This window comes from Dasypus novemcinctus, chromosome 6, assembly GCF_030445035.2.
Source record: "Dasypus novemcinctus isolate mDasNov1 chromosome 6, mDasNov1.1.hap2, whole genome shotgun sequence".
In the NCBI taxonomy this organism is placed as follows: Eukaryota; Metazoa; Chordata; class Mammalia; order Cingulata; family Dasypodidae; genus Dasypus; species Dasypus novemcinctus.
In genome coordinates this window covers 45633565-45654481 of record NC_080678.1, presented here as the reverse complement: position 1 = coordinate 45654481, position 20917 = coordinate 45633565, and the positions used below count along the sequence as shown (strand labels likewise).

At 43.8% G+C, this 20917-nt stretch overlaps 1 pseudogene; it reads left to right on the top strand.

Moving 5' to 3' along the window:
• The window catches only part of LOC101432570 (cytochrome P450 2C19-like), a 256387-nt pseudogene that overhangs the window by 101193 nt on the left and 134277 nt on the right, over positions 1–20917 (top strand).

Genomic DNA, 20917 nt, shown 5'->3' with positions numbered 1-20917 from the left:
GAATAAGGATGTATTCCAATAGGAATGGACACTGAAATTTCATATATTTTCACAAATCATGAATTCTTTTTTTTTATTAGAGAAGTTATAGGTTTACAGAAAAATCGTGCATACAATACTGAGTTCTGAGATAAGACCCTATAATTAACACTTTGCATTAGTGTGGTACATGTGTTACAATTCATGAAAGAACGTTTTTATAATTGTACTAATAACTGAAGTCCATCGTTTACAATTGAGTTCACTGTTGTACAACCTGATAACATTATTAAGGATTTTTTTTCCTGGTATTTTATGTACAACCTAAAATCCCCCCCCCCTTTATATATATATATATATATATATATATATAATATTTAATACACATATAAAATATAATATATATATATTTCCTGACAATATTGGTTATAACAGATTCTGGTTTTTTTTCATTCTTTGAATTTTTAAAATTTATTTTTAAATTTATTTATTTTTAAGTTTTAAAGGTATGTGGATCACAAAAAGTCTTACATTAAAAAAAATAAAGTTCCCATATACCCCACCACCCACCTCCTCCTACATCAACAACCTCTTTCATCAGTGTGGCCCTTTCATTGCTTTGGTGAATACATTCTGGAACACTGCTACACCAAATGGATTATAGTTTACACTCTCCCCCAGTCCATTCAGTAGGTTATGTATGGATATATAATGTCCAGCATCTGATCCTGCAATATCATTTAGGTCAACTCCAAGTCCCAAAAATGCCCCCAAATCACATCTCTTCTCCCCTTTCCCTGCCCTCAGCAACAACCATGGCCACTGTCTCTACATCAATAATACATTTTCTTCCATTGCTAGAGTCACAATAGTTCAATAGTAGTATACCAGTAAGTCCACTCTAATTCATTTTTTAGTCCTCCATCCTGTGGACCCTGGGATGGTGAAGTCCACTCAACCTCTATATTTATAGGGGCTTAGATCCCACATGGATGATGGATGCAATTCTCCTGCTTACAGGTGTAGGCACTCTCACTTCCCTGGTGTTGTAGTTGACTATTTTCACCTTCCTGTTAGCTGACCTGGGTAAGTCCAGTGAACCAGAGAGTAGGAGTTGCAACTGTACTGTGGCTCAGGGCCCTGCTGGCACATGGACAGTCCAGAGATTCAAAGCTCCTGAGTATATGACAACCCTAGCATCAACCACAGTTTCAGTAAAAGTGACAGAAGAGGCATGTGTAGAAAGGTCACATCTGAGTCCAACTCCATCACACTCAGGAACATGAATTCCAAAGAAGGGCCCACTGCCAAGGCACTGTACTCCAGAACCATCTGCCATGACCATAGAACCCATGTATCTGTAGTCCTCAGGAGCACCAGAATCTGGTTATATCTACCTTGGCTGTCTCTGTGATCCTGCTGAGACATGCATAAGTGCAACCCCTCTGATGACCTCCCAACTCATTTTGAAGTCTCTTAGCCATATAAGCCATTTGTCTTTACCAGTCCTCCTTTTATTCAAGGTCCTTTTCTAGTTGCATCACAAGCCTGTGATTGGTAGTAATCCCTTGGCACCAAGGAGCCTCATCCCTGGGAGTCATGTCCCATGCTGGGGGGAAGGTAATGCAATTACATGCTGAGTTTGGCTTAGAGAGTGGACACATTTGAGCAACATGGAGACTCTCAGGTGGTAACTCTTAGGCACCCTGAAGCTATAGGCCTAGTTGAAATTTCAGGCACACAGACTCATAAGCATAGTCATCCATATCAAGGACTCATCTTTGGACCATCCTTCTTCACTGGTCTTTGCCCTTGCACTTGGGGGATTGTTGCTGTTCTTTTGGGGAATGTGACAGAGCTCCCCTGGTCCAGGAACTCAGCACTCTCTCAGTTGTTGTTTGTAACTCTACTATGAAAATACCCAATGAATATCCAAACATTTTTATGTACCCTGTATACATGCCCTGGAGAACTCCCTTCCAACCATGTGTCCCCCATCAATAACACTCCACACCAGTGTTCCTCCCCTGACATAGTTGAACCCCTCTGTGGTACAAAACTTCTTAAAAAATGAAGCCTAATATATTGCCAAATTCAATTAGTTGGAAAATGTAATAGATTTGAAGATTATAAATAGAATATATACCAATTTAGAAAAACAGTAAAAAATATATTGGGATATTAAAAAATGAAAAATATCATAAAAAATTTGTGATGACTGGAATAGGTGTTGCCCTGTATACACAGTGTCAAGGCAATTTCTTTCATTCCTTCCTCAGTGTTTACATCCTTTTTTAAAATTTTCAATTTTGTCTTCTAAACAGTTTGAGATCACAGTAAAGTCACATATACAATATAGGGGACTCCCATATGTACAATATCAAACCTTTTACCCCTTTCCCAGAAATGATCTTTCTACATGTTCTTGTTATATTTGCTGGAACTGATGTACAGATATTGAAACATAGCTAACAAACATGGTTCCATTTTGGTTTATATTGTGGCTTATATTTAAGACAGTATACTTTTTGAAATTTTTAGTAACATTATGGTTTACATTTTCGTTTACATTTTAGACTGTACACTTTTAGAAATTTATGGTGAACTTTAACATGTCCTATATTCATTATTGCATGGTTTTGTGGAACACTTCCATTGTCCCCCAGTTATCCCTGCTTCCATCTAGTCTATTCCTCTTTCCCCCTCCCCTCAAGGCCCACAGTGACAACCAAGGTTCATTGCTTGAAAGACCAGATTCACAGATACTTGCATCAATGCTGAGGACTTGACACACTAGACTTCTCTCCCCCATTGGGAGCCACTAATTCTCTTGAGTGACACACTTCCTTCTCTTTGAGAACATCAGACCACCCCAGGATGGGAGTACACCTTCCTACTCATTGTATATAACACACTATGACAAGATGAGCACTCACACATTCCCTAGAAGCCTGCTCTGTGCCAGATGCCCCCCATTAAGCACCTTAAACAAGTAACCCTTCCTTATTATATTTTCTAAAGTGTTTTCTCAGCATTATAGTTTGAACCACATATCCAACAATCTACCATGTTCACTGCTCCCCTCAACCCTCCCCCCAGTTCCTTGGACCATCTGACTCATCCACCCAACCCTTGCCCCCCTCAAGCTTGCAAAGCCCCACCTAGTAGTATCCCTATGCCACCATCTTGTCCCTTCCCTGTACAACTACTTATCTTCACTTTATCATAGATTTCATGCATTTAGGCATCAACTCACAACCTTCCCCGCCCCCCCCCCAATTTTTTGCAAGCCTATCATCTAATCTCTAGCTCCCTGAGACAGCTTGGTTTGCTTATTTCATATCAGAGAGGTCATGTAGTATTTGTCCATCAATGCCTGGCTTGCTTAACTCAACATAAGGTCCTCAAGATTCATCCATGTTATCCTATGTGTTTGTACTGTATTCCTTCTTATAGCTGAGTAGTAGTCCATTGTATGTATTAACCACATTTTGTTTATCCATTCTTCTGTTGATGGGCATTTGGGTTAATTCCAACTTTTGGCAATAGTGAATAATGCTGCTATGAATGTCGGTGTGCATATATTGGTTTGTGTCCTTGTTTTCAGTTCTTCTGGGTATACACCCAGCAGTGGAATTGCTGGGTCATATGGCAAATCTATAGCTAGTTTTTTGATCAACCACCAAACTATCCTCCAGAATGAGTGAATCCTTCTACATTCCCACCAGCCATAGATGAGTATTCCCATTCCTTTACATCCTCTCAAACACTTGTAGTCTTCTGGTTTTTTTTAAAGCCATCAATCTAATGGGAGTAAGATGGTATCTCATTGTAGTTTTGATTTGCATTTCCCTAATAGCTAGTGATTTTTGAGCATCACTTCATGAGCTTTTTAGCCATTTGTATTTCTTCTTTGGAGAAGCATCTGGAAGAGTTTAAGCAAGATTGGTGTTAATTCTTTCCAGAATGTCTGGTAGAATTCACCTGTGAAGCTGTCTGTCCCAGGGCTCTTCTTAGCTGGGAGGTTTTTAATGACTGATTCTATCTCTTTCATTGTGTTTAGTTTGTTGAGATCATCAATTTCTTCTTTCATCAATGAAGGCGGCTTATGTGTTTCTAGGAATTTTTCCATTTCCTCTAAATTGTCCTTCTTGTTGGCATATAGTTTTTTCAAAGTATCCTCTTATGGTAGTCTTTATTTCTGTTGAGTCAATGGTAATATCCCCTTTCTCATTTCTTATTTTTGTATATTTGCATCTTCTCTCTTTTTTTCTTTGTTAGTGTAGCTAAGGGTTTGTCAATTTTCTTGATCTTCTCAAAGAACCAGCTTTTTGTTTGGTTTATTTTTTCTAGTGCTTTCTTATTTTTTATTTCATTTGGTTCTGCTCTTATCTTTGTTCTTTCTTTCTTTCTTCTTCCTTTGTGGTTAGTGTTTTTTTTTTTATTTTACTAATTCCTCCAAGTGTTCATTTAGTTCTTCAATTTTAGTTCTTTCTTCTTTTTTGATGTATGAATTTATGGCAATGAATTTCCCTCTCAGTGAGAGGGAAGAAGAGAAGTGATGTGGGGGTATTTGGGAACTTGGAGTTGTCCTAAATGATATTGCAGGGACAGATGCTGGGCAATATATATCCTGCCATAACCCACTGAATATACTGGAGGACAGTGTAAACTGCAATGTGAACTATAATTCATGCAGTGCAGCAGTGGTCCAAAATGTATTCACCAAATGCAATGGATATGCTGCAAGGATGAAAGAGGTTGTTGATGTGGGAGGAGTGGGGAGGGATGGGGTGTGGGATATATGAGAACCTCTTATATTTTTAATGTAACATTTTTTTGTGATCTATGTATCTTCAAAAATACAATAAAAAATAAATACTCATAAAAAATTTTCCTCTCAGTACAGCTTTTGCTGCATCCCATAAGTTTTGATATGTTTCAAGTTTCATTAGTTTCAAGGTAACCGATTTCTTTTGAGATTTCCTCCTTGACCCCTGTTTGTTTGAGAGAGTGTTGTTTAACTACCATATCTTGGTGCCAAATCTGGGTCTCTGACCCTTGCAGATTTCCAGCTTCATTCCATTGTGTTCGGAGAAATTATTTTGTGTGACTTCAATCTTTCTGAATTCATTTAGACTTTCTCTGTGGTCTTGCATGTGGTCTATCTTGGAGAATGATCCATGTGTGCTTGAGAAGAATGTATATACTACTGCTTTGGGGTGATATGTTCTGTGTATGTCTATTAGGTCCAGTTCATCTAATATGTTGTTCAAAGTCTTTGTTTCTATATTGATTCTCTGTTGAGATAGTCTGTCCAATGGTGATGGTAGTGTATTAAAGCCCCCCACTATAACTGTAGAGGCATCTATTCCTTCACGTAAGTTTTTCCAATATTTGCCTCATATATTTGGAGGCACCCTGATTAGGAGCATAAATGTTTATACTGATTGTTCTTTCTTCTTGAAAGATTACCCCTTTTACTAGTATGCAGTGTCCATCTTTGTTTCTCACAATAGTTTAGCACTTAGTCTTTTTTGTCAGATATTAATACAGCTACTCCTGCCCTTTTTTGGTTATTGTTTGCCTGTAAGAGTGTTTTCTAGCCATTCATTTTCAATCATCTTGAATTCCTGGGTCTAAGATGGGTTTATTGTATACACCCTATAGATGGGTCATATTTTCTTATCCATCCTCCCAATCTGTGTCTCTTGACAGGTGAGTTTAATCCATTGGTGTTATTACTCTCAAGAAATTACTTACATTAGCCATATTTTCATTGGATTTGTCTATGTCATATTTTTTTCTCTTTTTGTCTTTTTAGTTGTTCTTACACTCTCCTCCAACTCTTTCTCTCTGTTTTTTTCTTTCCTTCTGCAGAATTCCCTTTAGAATTTCTTGAAGGGCAGGTTTCTTGTTGGCATACTCTCTTAGTTTTTGTTTATCTGTGAATATTTTGAACTCTCCATCATTTTTGAATGCCAGCTTTGCTGGATAGAGTATTCTTGGCTGGAAATTTTTTTTTCTTTTACCATCTTGACTATGTTCTACCACTGCATTCTTGCCTCCATGGTTTCAGAAGAGAAATCAGCACTTAATCTTATTGAGCTTCCCTTGCATGTGATGTTTCTCTTTTCTCTTGCTGTCTTCAGTATTTTCTCTTTGTCTTGAGCATTGGATAATTTGACAAGTATATGTCTTGGCATAGGCATGTTGGGATTTATGCTGTTTGGGGTATGTTGCACTTCCTGGACATGTACATTCATCTCCCTTAATAGGTTTGGGAGGTTTTTAACCATTATTTCCTCCAACATTCCCTCTGTCCCCTTTCCCTTCTCTTTTCTTTCTGGGATGCCTATAATGCATGTTTGTGCATTTTGCATTGTCATTCAGGTCCCTAAGTCCCTGCTGGGCTTCTTCTATCTTTTTATAGATCAATTTCTACTATCTGTTTGATTTCCAATGTACTGTCCTCCATGTCACTAATTCTTTCCTCTACCTCTTCAAATCTGCTGTTATTTGTTTTTTTTTTTTTAAATTTTTTTTATTGACTTTGTAATAATATTACATTAAAAATATATATGTGAGGTCCCATTCAACCCCACCCCCCCACCCCCCCTCTCCCCCCCCCCCAACAACACTCATTCCCATCATCCTGACACATCCATTGGATTTGGTAAGTACACCTTTGGGCACCTCTGCACCTCATATACATTGGTTCACATCATGTCCCATACTCTCCTCTATTCCATCATGTAGGCCCTGTGAGGATTTACAATGTCCGGTGATTACCTCTGAAGCACCATCCAGGGCAGCTCCATGTCCCGAAGACGCCTCCACCTCTCATCTCTTCCTGCCTTTCCCCATACCCTTTGTCCATTATGTCCACTTTTCCCAATCCAATGCCACCTCTTCTATGTGGACACTGGTTTGGTTGTGTCCATTGCACCTTTATGTCAAGAGGAGGCTCAGATTCCACCTGGATGCTGGATGCAATCCTCCCATTTTCAGTTGTAATCACTCTAGGCTCCATGGTGTGGTGGTTGTCCTTCTTCACCTCCATCTTAGCTGAGTGTGGTAAGTCCAATAAATCAGATTGTAGGTGCTGGAGTCTGTTGAGGCTCAGGATCTGGCTATCACATTGTCAGTCCAGAGATTCAAATCCCCTAAATATATCTTAAACCCCAACATTAACTGCACCTCCAGCACATTAGCATGAAAGTCTTATGAAGGGAGATCCCATCTGAGTCCAGATTCATCACACATAAACACCATTTCCAAAGAGGGGCCATCTGCCCTGGTAGTTAACCCCATCGGCCATGACCATAACTCCCATGGGTCTCTTTAGCCCTCAAAGGAACCAATATCTGGGGGTTGTATCTGCTTTATCTGTCTCTCTGACTCTGCTCAGTTGTGCATGAGGGCAAACCTTCTGCCAGCCTCCAGACTCTTTTTTAGAAACTCGTAGCCATATAAACTCATTTCTCCTTTCCATTTCCCCCTTACTTTAGGTCAAACAGCATTTTAAAGTCATGGTATTTTATGTAGACATGGATATTCTGCTGATCCGCATTGAACCTTCCGTATAAGGTCATTTTCCAGTTGCATCATCAGTTGGTAGTTGATAGTGGTCCCTCGTTGCCAGGGAGGCTCATCCCCGGGTGTCATGTCCCACGCTGGGGGGAAGGCATTGCATTTACATGCTGAGTTTGGCTTCGAGACTGGCCACATTTGAGTAACATGAAGGCTGACAGAAGGAAATTCCCAGGCACAAAGTTGCTCTAGGCCTTGTTATTATTTTGGGTTTATCAGCTCACAAGCATAGTCATTAGTATCAGGGGCTCACTGTTGAACCCTCACTCCCTCCCGGTCCCCACCACTGTACCTGGGAGACTGTCGCTGCTCCCCTAGGGACCACGACAGAGCACCACTGGCCAGGAACCCAGTACCCCCCCTACTGTGGTTTTTAATTGTTGCCACTATGAGTATATCCAAACATTACCATGCACCCTGGACATATGTTCTGTACAGCTCCCTGTCAGTCATATATCACCTGTCATTGGTATCCCATACCAGTATCCCTCCATTGCCATTGTTGAAACACTCTGTGATCCAGAACTCCCCGAAATTTGAAGCCCAATATAATGTCATGGTCCCTTACTAGGGAATGGCATATAGCGATGAGTTTAAAGGATAGATAAAGAACTTGGATAAAGTTAGATAAAGAACTTAGATAAAGAATGTTGACTTGAAAAAATTCCACATCCTATTTTTTTCTTTTTTCCCCCCCCCCCCCCCTAATTATTCAGCTTTTCTTCACAGGAGTCCTAGACCACAGCAATGTATATATATAATATACAGCACTCCCACACATCCACCAGAAAACCTTTTCCCTTCCACAGTGATACTCTTACGCCCTATTCATATCATATTTACTTAAAGTGATGTACAGAGTCTGAGACATTAGCTTTCTAACAAGGTGACATCTGTGTTTACATTATGGTGCATACTTTAGGATACACAGTTCTTTACATTTTTAGTTATCCTATGTTTTACATTATGGTTTACATTATCAGTCTATCATCTCCTATATGTTATGGTGTAATATTACATGTTTTATATCCATCCTTGTGTACTCTCAAGAAACTCCTCTCTTACCCCCCATTTACTTTGGTTCCACACATTTAACGTCCATTTTCCCTTCCACCTTGGTGCCCTCAGTGATAGCCAACCTCCGTTTCCTGAGGAGCCACTTCCAGAGATAGATGGAATAGTGTTCAGGGCCTAACTTGCTCAACTGCCCCAATGCCCTGGGAGCCACCCTTTCTCTCGAGGGATACAGTTCCCTCTATTGGATGGCATTAGTCCTCCCCAGGATGTGGGTCCACCCCCACTCTCACTACTTGGGTTTCTACCCCATGGTGTCACCCACTCTGGCAGAATGAGCATTTAGACATTCCCCAGGAGCCTGTCCTGCATCAGACCCTCCCCTCCGAGCATTCTAAACAGGTAACCCTCTTTATTATATTTTGATATGATTTTCTCGGCATTTTACTCTCCACCAACACCTGACCCTCTCCTGGTTCATATGCTACCCCTACCTCCCCCCACTTTTGGGCAACGTTACCCACCCGTCCCTCCCCAGCCACCCTCAAACCCGCAAAGCCCCAAGCAAAGGCAACCCCTTGCCCCCCTTTTATCTCTTCTTTGTGTTCATACTTACCACCATCTCGTCTTAAATTCCACCCCTGCAGACATCGGCTCATATCCTTCCTCCACCCTCCGATTTCCTGCAAGCCTATCGTTCAGTCTCTTGCTATCTAGGGCAGCTTGTTTATTTCATATCATTGAGGTCATGTAGTATTTGTCCTTCAATGTCTGGGTTGCTTCACTCAACATAAGGTTCTCAAGATTCATCCATGTTATCACATGTGTTTGTAGTGTGTTTGTTCTTACAGCCGAGTAGTATTCCATTGTGTGTATATACCACATTTTATTGATCCACTCGTCTGTTGATGGGCATTTGGGTTGATTCAAACTTTTGGCAATAGTGAACAATGCTGCTATGAACATTGGTGTACATATATCGGTTTGTGTCCTTGTTTTCAGTTCTGCTGGGTATATACCCAGCAGTGGTATTGCAGGGTCATATGGCAAATCTATGGCTAGTTTTTTGAGAAACCGCCATACTGTCCTCCAGAATGGTTGGATCCTTCTGCATTCCCACCAGCAGTGGATGAGTGTTCCCCTTCCTTCACATCCTCTCCAGCACTTGTATTCTTCTGTTTTTTTCATAGCTGCCAATCTTATGGGTGTAAGATGGTATCTCATTGTGGTTTTGATTTGCATTTCCCTGATAGCTAGAGATTTGGAACATTTTTTCATGTGCTTTCTTGCCATTTGTATTTCTTCTTCGGAGAAGTGTCTGTTTAAGTCTTTTTCCCATTTTTTAAATGGATTGTTTATCTTTTTATTTTCAAGATGTAGGAGTTCTTTATATATGCAAGTTATAAGTTTCTTATCAGATATATGATTGCCAAATATTTTCTCCCACTGTGTGGGCTCCCTTTTTACTTTCTTGACAAACTCCTTTGAGGTGCAGAAGGCTTTAATTTTGAGGAAGTCCCATTTATCTATTAGTTCTTTTGCTGCTCGTGCTTTTGGTGAGATATTCATAAATCCATTACCTATTACAAGGTCCTGTAGATGTTTCCCTACACTGCTTTCTAAGGTTTTTATGGTCTTGGCTCTTATATTTAGGTCTTTGATCCATCTTGAGTTGATCTTTGTATAAGGTGTGAGATGGTAATCCTCTTTCATTCTTCTACATATGGCTATCCAGTTCTCCAGACACCATTTGTTGAATAGGCCACTCTCTCCCAGTTGAGAGGGTTTGGTGGCTTTATCGAATATTATGTGGTTGTATATGTGAGGTTCTATATCAGAGCTTTCAATTCGATTCCATTGTTCTATATGTCTCTCCTTATGCCAATACCATGCTGTTTTCACCACCGTAGCTTTATAGTATGTTTTGAAGTCAGGTAGTGTGATTCCTCCAATTTCGTTTTTCTTTTTCAGTATGTCTTTGGCTATTCGGGGTCTCTTTCCTTTCCAAATAAATTTCATAGTTAGTTTTTCTAGTTCCTTAAAGAAGGCTGCATTGATTTTTATTGGGATTGCATTGAATGTGTAGATCAATTTTGGTAGGATAGACATCTTAATAATGTTCAGTCTTCCTATCCATGAACAAGGAATAGTCTTCCATTTATTTAGGTCTTCTTTGATTTCCTTGAACAATCTTGTATAGTTCTCAGTGTATAAGTTCTTTACCTCTTTAGTTAAATTTATTCCTAAGTATTTGATTTTTTTATTTACTATTGTGAATGGTATTTGTTTCTTGATTTCCTCCTGATCTTGCTCATTATTGGTGTACAGAAATGCTACTGATTTTTGCGCATTGATCTTATAACCTGCGACTTTACTAAACTCATTTATGAGTTCTAGAATCTTCGTTGTAGATCTCTCAGGGTTTTCTATGTATAGGATCATGTCATCTGCAAATAATGAAATTTTGACTTCTTCCTTTCCAATTTGAATGCCTTTTATTTCTGGTTCTTGCCTCAGTGCTCGAGCAAGTACTTCTAAGACAATGTTAAATAGGAGCGGCGACAGTGGGCATCCTTGTCTTGTTCCTGAGTTTAGAGGGAAGGAGTCTAGGATTTCTCCATTGTAAACAATATTGGCTTTAGGTTTTTCATATATACTCTTTATCATATTCAAAAAATTTCCTTGTATTCCAATCATTTGGAGTGTTTTTATCAAGAAAGGGTGCTGTATTTTGTCAAATGCTTTTTCTGCATCAATAGATATAATCATGTGATTTTTTTCCTTCAATCTGTTTATATGGTGTATTACGTTGATTGATTTTCTTATGTTGAACCATCCTTGCATACCTGGGATGAATCCCACTTGGTCGTGGTGTATAATTCGTTTAATGTGTTGTTGAATACGATTAGCAAGTATTTTGTTAAGTATTTTTGCGTCTAGGTTCATTAGAGAAATTGGTCTGTAATTTTCCTTTCTTGTGATGTCTTTGTTTGGCTTTGGTACTAGGGTAATGTTGGCATCATAGAAGGAGTTGGGTAATGTTCTTTCTGTTTCGATGGTTTGGAATAGTTTCAGCAGGATTGGTGTCAGTTCTTTCCGGAATGTTTTATAGAATTCACCTGTGAAGCCATCTGGCCCTGGGCTCTTCTTAGTTGGGAGATTTTTAATAACTGATTCTATCTCTCTGCTTGTGATTGGTTTGTTAAGATCATCAATTTCTTCTTTTGTCAATATGGGCTGCTTATGTGTTTCTAGGAATTTGTCCATTTCCTCTAGATTGTCATTTTTGTTGGAATATAGTTTTTCAAAATATCCTCTTATGATAGTCTTTATTTCTGTGGGGTCAGTGGTGATGTCGCCTTTCTCATTTCTTATTTTGTGTATTTGCATCTTCTCTCTTTTTTTCTTTGTTAGTGTTGCTAAAGGTTTGTCAATTTTGTTAATCTTCTCAAAAAACCAGCTCTTGGTCTTGTTTATCTGTTCAAGTGCTTTCTTATTTTCTATTTCATTTAGTTCTGCTCTTATCTTTGTTATTTCCTTCCTTCTTCTTCCTGTTGGGTTACTTTGTTGTTGTTTTTCTAATTCCTTCAAATGTGCAGTTAGTTCTTCAATTTTTGCTCTTTCTTCTTTTTTGATATATGAATTTATGGCTATAAACTTCCCTCTCAGTACTGCTTTTGCTGCATCCCATAAATTTTGGTATGTTGTGTTATCATTATCATTTGTTTCAAGGTAGTCATTGATTTCTTTTGAGATTTCCTCTTTGACCCACTGTTTTTCTAAGAGTGTGTTGTTTAATTTCCAAATCGTGGTGTGAAATCTGGGCTTCTTTCCCTTGCAAATCTCCAGCTTGACTCCACTGTGGTCAGAGATAATGTTTTGTATGATTTCAATCTTTCTGAATTCGTTCAGCCTTTCTTTGTGGCCTAGCATATGATCTATCTTGGAGAATGATCCATGTGCGCTTGAGAAAAATGTATATCCTGCTGTGTTTGGGTGTAGCGATCTATATATGTCTATTAGATCGAGCTCCTCTAATATACTATTCAGATGTTTTGTTTCTTTGGTGATTCTCTTTTGAGATGTTCTGTCCAGAGTTGATAGTGGTATATTAAAATCCCCCACTATAATTGTAGATGTATCTATTCTTTCACTTAGTTTTTCCAGCGTTTGCCTGACGTATTTAGAGGCACCCTTGTTAGGGGCATAGATATTTATGATTGTTCGATCTTCTTGACAGATTTTCCCTTTGACTAAAATGTAGTATCCTTCTTTGTCTCTCACAATTGTTTCACATTTAAAGTCTATTTTGTCTGATATTAATATAGCTACTCCTGCCTTTTTTTGGTTATTGTTAGCTTGTATGATTGTTTTCCAGCCTTTCACTTTCAATCTCCATGCGTCTCTGGGTCTAAGATGTGTCTCTTGTAGACAGCATATGGATGGGTCATATTTCCTTATCCAATGTCCCAGTCTGAATCTTTTGATAGGTGAGTTTAATCCGTTGACATTCAGTGTTATTACTATCAAGGAATTATTTGTGTTAGCCATACTTTGATTGGATTTGTGTTTGTCATATTTTGTTTGTATATTTTTTTTTGTCTTTTTTGTTGTTGTCGTTGGTCTTATACTCTCCTCCAACTTTGCCTTTCCTGTTTTTTCCTTTCTTCCTGCAGCACTCCCTTTAGAATTTCTTGAAGGGGAGGTTTCTTGTTGGTATACTCTTTCAGTTTCTGTTTGTCTGCGAATATTTTGAACTCTCCATCATGTTTGAATGCTAGTTTAGCTGGATAGAGTATTCTTGGTTGGAAATTTTTTTCCTTTAGTACCTTGACTATATCATACCACTGTCTTCTTGCCTCCATGGTTTCAGAAGAGAAATCAGCACTTAATCTAATTGAGCTTCCCTTGTCTGTGATGGTTTTCTTTTCTCTTGCTGCTTTTAGGATTTTCTCTTTGTCTTGAGCATTGGATAATTTGACAAGTATATGTCTTGGGGTGGGCCTGTTGGGGTTTATGACTTGTGGAGTGCGCTGTGCTTCTTGGATATGTACATCTGTCTCTTTCAGTAGATTTGGGAAGTTTTCAGCCATTATTTCCTGCAACACTCTTTCTGACCCCTTTCCCTTCTCTTCACCTTCTGGAATGCCTATAATACGTATGTTTGAGCGTTTTGCATTGTCATTCAGGTCTCTAAATCCTAATTGGATTTTTTCTATCTTCTTATTGACCCCTTCTACTATCTGTTTGATTTCTGATGTACTGTCTTCCACATCACTAATTCTCTGCTCTGTCTCTTCTAGTCTGCTGATATTTGCTGCAAGTGTATTTTTGATTTCTTGAACTGTGGTGTTCATTCCCATCATATCTGTTATGTTTTTGTGTATGTCTGCAATTTCCCCTCCAAGTGATGTCTTCATGTTGTTAACCTCTTTCATTACTGCATCAAATTTGTCGGTGATAAATGTTCTGAGATCTTTCATTGCTTGTGCCAAGTTTTGCTCCCCTTCGTGATTATTGGTTTGTTGATTGGATTCAGCCATGTTTTCCTGATTATTGGTTTGGTTCGTAGATTTTTGTTGCTTTCTGGTCATCTCTTTATTTTGACGAATTTAATCAGTTCCTTAGCTTCTTTGTCTGCTCTTGGAGGTTAATTAGTTGTTATTTTTGCACAGGTGTTATATCTTCTCTTTGTCACTTTTTTCTTCTTATTCTAGTTACTTGTTGTTGGTTAAGTTCACTTTAGAGGAAAGTATTAGTGTTGGGGAAAGGCAATTGTGTAAGCAAGGGAAAAGTGTAAAGTTGTATTGGTGATGTATGTTAATAAAGCAGGAATATGAGATCTGGAAGGATGGAGGTTAGATTCATGTAGATTGTATAGAGTTATAGCTGTAGGTAGAGTACCTTTTATGAAGTTGATGACTGAATTTGGGAGGAATATGGTATGAACTACACAGCTATTGTTTTCTTGAGAGAGGGAAAAAGAAAAGAAAGGTAATAGTTTCAAGAGTGGATAATAGACAGAAAACAGAACAAAGGTATTAGAAATTAAGAGTTAGACACTTTGTGGATCAAAGAACAGGAGGTGGGGGGTGGAATATAGGAGAGACAGTAGATGATAGTGGATATCAAGATGCAGGGGAAGGGGGATAGTGTAGGTAGCCTAAATCAGTTCACACAGAAATGAGGCAGTGGAGGATGGGAAAACCCAGCAAATGTGAGGTGTTCCCTGTAGCACCTATTGTATACTTGAATTAAAGTAAAAATAAGTGGAAGATGAGGGACAAGAGGGAAAGAGAAAACCGAAAAAGAAAAAAAAAAAAACAAACTAATTATAATAAAGAAAAAAGAAAGGCAAGAAGAAAGGAAGAAAGAAAAAGAGGATGGGCAAACGGTGGGGAACGGATAGGGAGAAGAGAGATACAGGTACACACGTGTCACAATTGCAACACTATCTAAAACAACAACTTCCCCCCGCTTTGCCCTAAAACCCCCCCGTCTGTCTGCCCAAATGGGTCTGCAAGCACCTCCCTTCCCACAAACCCCCAATAGGCTGCCCAGGGCCCACGAACTCCCCAGTACTGCAGATGCTCAAAAAAAAAAAAAAAAAAAAAAAAAAAAATTAAGTAAAATTAAGAAAAAAAACAAAACAAAAAACAAAGAAACAAACAAACAACAACAACAAAAAAAACAGAAACCCCTCCGCAGGCCCGGCTCCGCCCGCCGCGGAGGCTTGGACCGGCTCTGCCCGGCTCCTCACGCCGCCTTGGCCTGGCCTGGCTCCGCCCAGCTCCGCTCGCTACAGCGGCCCAGCCGGCTCCGGCGTCCACCTCCCGCCACCGCGGCCTGGACCGGCCCTGCCCGGCTCCGTACCCGCCGCGGCCTGACCCGGGCCCGCCCGGCTCCAAACGCTACCGCGGCCCGCAGCCGGGGCCTGACCCGGGCCCGCCCGGCTCCAAACGCTACCGCGGCCCGCAGCCGGGGCCTGCACCGGCCCCGCCCGGCTCCAAGCGCTGCCGCGGCCCGCAGCCGGGGCCTGCACCGGCCCCGCCCGGCTCCAAGCGCTGCCGCGGCCCGCAGCCGGGGCCTGCACCGGCCCCGCCCGGCTCCAAGCGCTGCCGCGGCCCGCAGCCGGGGCCTGCACCGGCCCCGCCCGGCTCCAAGCGCTGCCGCGGCCCGCAGCCGGGGCCTGCACCGGCCCCGCCCGGCTCCAAGCGCTGCCGCGGCCCGCAGCCGGGGCCTGCACCGGCCCCGCCCGGCTCCAAGCGCTGCCGCGGCCCGCAGCCGGGGCCTGCACCGGCCCCGCCCGGCTCCAAGCGCTGCCGCGGCCCGCCGCCGGGGCCTGCACCGGCCCCGCCCGGCTCCAAGCGCTACCGCGGCCCGCCGCCGGGGCCTGCACCGGCCCCGCCCGGCTCCAAGCGCTACCGCGGCCCGCAGCCGGGGCCTGCACCGGCCCCGCCCGGCTCCAAATGCTACCGCGGCCCGGCCCGGCCTGGCTCAGCCCCACCGAGCGGGGCTAGATGCCTCGTCTCCGCCTATGCGGCGGCTTGCTCGGTCGGTAGAGGTGGGGTCTGGCTGCGGACGAGGGGTCGGTCCAGCTCTGGACGAGGGGTCGGTCCCGCTTGGGATGAGGGGTCGGTCCCACTTGGGACGAGGGGTCGGTCCGGCAGCAGACGAGGGATCGGTCTCACAAGGGGTTGCGCGGTTCGGCTGACGGGGTCGCCCAGCGAAGCCGGCGACGAAGGGGTCGCCCGGAGAAGCAGGCGACGAACTGGGGACAAGGGAGGCCAGGCCCTTGTCGGGGGCTCCCAGGACTGGAGGGCGCACGGCAGAAGAACTACCGCGGAGACAAGGTAAACACGCAAGTCCACTTTACTGAGGGAGAGGCAACAGTTTTATAGGGGCTGGGGAAGGCTGATTGGTCGAAGCCACGCCCTGTTCTGATTGGTTGCCGGTGAAAGGTCAGTGGGCGGTACTGGACGGGGGAGGGGTGGTGGTTAGGGATTGGCTGTCGCTGTTGCTGGGGGAAGGGGCAGGGTTTTAGGGATTGGTGGCTGCTGTTGCTGGGGTGGAGGGCAGACTGGATTTTTCCGCCCACACCTGGCTATTGCTGCTGTCGGGGGAAGGGAAAAGGGCGGGCTGGATTTTTCCGCCCACACCTGGCTGTTGCTGCTGTCGGGGGAGGGGAAAAGGGCAGACTGGAATTTTCTGCCCTGCGCCTGCGCAGGGAGAAGGAAGAAGAAGGGTGCCGCCCCACAAGGCATCGGGTGGCGCCATCTGGGAGGAGGGGCGGCCGTGGAAGCATGGCTGCCGAGAAGGGGAGACCCGAGGGCACTCTGCGCCCATGCCGAGCTTCCTTCAGGGGTGGCGGTGAGTCCGACCAGCCACCCTATTATGGGGGCAGCGGCTTGGCCTGCCGCGGCTGCTCCCCCGCCAGGCCAGCAAACCACACTTCAGCCTGAGGGGTGACCGCATTTCCCCCTTCTTTTCAAATAAGCACCAGGATGGCAGCAGCAACAAGTAGCTGAGGCCCAAGAGGCAGTAAGCAATGAGGGAAGCGGGGCTGAAGAGGGAGGTGAGTATGACGGGGATACAAATGTACAATTTGGGGGGCAGTATCTTGCCATTGCAAGCAAGGGTAGCCAATGTCCAATTCTTGTTGATCTCGGTGGCTATAAGGTCCATCTGCTTGTTAAAAGTCCAGGATGACAGCGCGTTACAGGTAGTTCATCTCTTCTTGGCGGCGAAGAGCGGTAGATGCAGACTGTGTGATGGTCTGGAGGATCGCAGCGGTGAGGACAAGTCGCGTCAGGGCACCAGCGACGGTGGTGGCGGCAGCATCGGGAGTGGTGGAGACGTAGGCGAGGACAATAAGAAGGCCAAAGTCTTCACGGGCGCGAGAGAGGCCGATGTTAATGGGGCGGGCTGACATGGGGCGGCCCAATCTGCAATGTAATGGGGGTTCAAGCAAAAAAGGAGGGGGGCGGGGGACGAGAAGGGACGCTTCGGATGGCTGAGAAGAGGAGTGAGGTTGAGACAGGAGGAAGCTCCGCAGAAGTATGGGGAGGCAAAAGCAGAAACGTTATTAGATGCTAGAAAGCAGGCTGCAGGCCGGGGAAAGCGGGTTGTGGGCCGTTTTGCGGGCCTGGTGCTGCTTGAGAGCGATGGCGGCATGGGGGGCCGTGGTTACAATCTTCTGGGGTGGTAGTGGCTAGACAGATGGCGGAAAATATTATCAAGAAAGCAAAGGTTATGAGAAAGAAATAGAGTATTAAAGGCTGTGGGGGAAGTGAGAAGATCATTTAGAGGATAGGGTTGAGAATGGTATGTTTAAGACAGAAGCTTTGTGGTTTGTAGGAGACTGCTTTATAAACGAAGGAGAATGAGGGCAGTAAATATAGTAACGATAGATAGGAAGATGACAGTGAGGAGGAGTCTTTGTTTAAGGTTCCAATCGTCCGGCGCAACAGTGGCTAGGCCAATAGCGAGGGGTGTTGCTAAATAGACAATGGCTGCAAAGACAAAACCATCTTCTGTTTCCTCAAAAATAACTTTTCTTTAAATACTTAGTAGCATGCAATATTAGAAACCGTTTCCTACAAGCAAGTTGGTAGGGAAGCTTGGTTGCTGTTAATCTTTCCTGTTATAAAATTACCTTTTATTATCATTATCATCAATTCAGTTTTATATATATATTTAAGAATGACCTTTTGGAATTAGCCATTTAATACCTTAATGTAAACAATGCTTTATTAAACCTTTTATTATTATTTATAACCATATAGACTATTGAAGATAAATTTTATCTTTACAGAACACATTCCCTTACGTAAAGTTATCACAATACTTTTTACACTTGCCGCATGCAAATTAAGTTTCAAGAGTTTATGAAAAATTAGCCATCCTATTTTAGGACAAAATACGTCTTTTTGCAAAACTTATTACATTTCAGTTAGCATTTTTACAAACTTTTAACCTTTTTTAATATTCATATAAGTTTTACATTCTTTATATTATCCTGTGAAGAAAAATAAGTTATTCATTTTAATCTAGGCAAGAACAACTTTTTATGAAGATGTACAGTTAATTTTGTTAATTAAGACTTACAATTTTTTTTTTAAAATTGTAGATATCTTATTAACATTTAAACTTATGTATTAATATAATAAACTTAAGTATTAATATAAGCGCTTATTTAATTTTTGGCCATTTGAATAGAGCTCTTTTAAAGATTTCTAGTAATTTATATTTACCATCCGGAGGTATCACAATATACGTTGACATTGAACGAACAGACAGACAAACACAGAACAATTACAACACATTAACAGAAATATATAATTTATTTACAGTTGACTCATAACTCTTACTTTCTTGGTATAGCTGCTTTTAAATCCTTTTTTATATAGCATATCATAGATTATAAGCTGTTTGAAAGAGATCTTACACCGGTGAGTGTCTAGGAGACCGGCGAGGGCCCGAACTTGTGGGGCTTGCTTAGCAGATAGGATGTTACCCATTGCTAATGGCCTTTTGGAGCCGATAAGAAAAGGGGCCCTTACCTTGAGAGCGCGGCGATGGGAGCCGAGGTGCGCGGTGAGACGAGGGGTCGGAGCCGGTGGGGCTCCGACGGTGGTCGCGGGCCCAAGAGAAGGCCCCGACGAGGGGAGGGCGGGACGACGAGTAGTGGAGCAAGGCAAAGGGGAGCAAGCGCAGAAGGGAGGAGGCAGAGGTGAAGGCAGGGGTGGAGGTGCTCAGGCACGTGCTCCTGAGAGTTTTATTGGCGCCTCTTAATCATAGCGGGTCGGTATAAGCCCCCGACATGGAAGGAGAAAGCCATCCAGCGATTCTCCCAGACCGCCGTGGATCGTATGAGGTCGCCAAGGTTCAGGAGCAGCAATGCAGAGCGAAAAGATAGGGGTGAGAAGAGAGGAGAGCGTAGGGCTATGGTAGGGTTACTTCAGACGTGCAAGCGCGTGCTCCCGAGAAATCCAAGGCTCCTCTTAATCATAGCGGGTCGGTATAAGCCCCCGACATGGAAGGAGAAAGCCATCCAGCGATTCTCCCAGACCGCCGTGGATCGTATGAGGTAGCCAAGGCTCAGGTAGCAGCAATGTTGCACGAGAGAAGTCCCAAGGTGAGAAGAGAGGAGGGCGTAGGGCTGTGGTAGGATTACTTCAGACGTGCAAGCGCGCGCTCCCAAGAAATCCAAGGCTCCTCTTAATCATAGCGGGTCGGTATAAACCCCCGACATGGAAGGAGAAAGCCATCCAGCGATTCTCCCAGACCGCCGTGGATCATATGAGGTAGCCAAGGCTCAGGTAGCAGCAATGTTGCACGAGAGAAGTCCCAAGGTGAGAAGAGAGGAGGGGGGGGAGCCGCCAGGTTATGGAGTGAGGCTGTGGTGGGGTTGCCTTGCCCCACGTTGTGCTGTGGTGGGGTTGCTTTGCCCCACGTTGTGCTGTGGTGGGGTTGCTTTGCCCCACGTTGGGCGCCAACTGCTGTCCGGCTTGCTCAGTCGGTAGAGCATGAGGTCTGGCTGCGGACGAGGGGTCGGTCCAGCTCTGGACGAGGGGTCGGTCCCGCTTGGGATGAGGGGTCGGTCCCACTTGGGACGAGGGGTCGGTCCGGCAGCAGACGAGGGATCGGTCTCACAAGGGGTTGCGCGGTTCGGCTGACGGGGTCGCCCAGCGAAGCCGGCGACGAAGGGGTCGCCCGGAGAAGCAGGCGACGAACTGGGGACAAGGGAGGCCAGGCCCTTGTCGGGGGCTCCCAGGACTGGAGGGCGCACGGCAGAAGAACTACCGCGGAGACAAGGTAAACACGCAAGTCCACTTTACTGAGGGAGAGGCAACAGTTTTATAGGGGCTGGGGAAGGCTGATTGGTCGAAGCCACGCCCTGTTCTGATTGGTTGCCGGTGAAAGGTCAGTGGGCGGTACTGGACGGGGGAGGGGTGGTGGTTAGGGATTGGCTGTCGCTGTTGCTGGGGGAAGGGGCAGGGTTTTAGGGATTGGTGGCTGCTGTTGCTGGGGTGGAGGGCAGACTGGATTTTTCCGCCCACACCTGGCTATTGCTGCTGTCGGGGGAAGGGAAAAGGGCGGGCTGGATTTTTCCGCCCACACCTGGCTGTTGCTGCTGTCGGGGGAGGGGAAAAGGGCAGACTGGAATTTTCTGCCCTGCGCCTGCGCAGGGAGAAGGAAGAAGAAGGGTGCCGCCCCACAAGGCATCGGGTGGCGCCATCTGGGAGGAGGGGCGGCCGTGGAAGCATGGCTGCCGAGAAGGGGAGACCCGAGGGCACTCTGCGCCCATGCCGAGCTTCCTTCAGGGGTG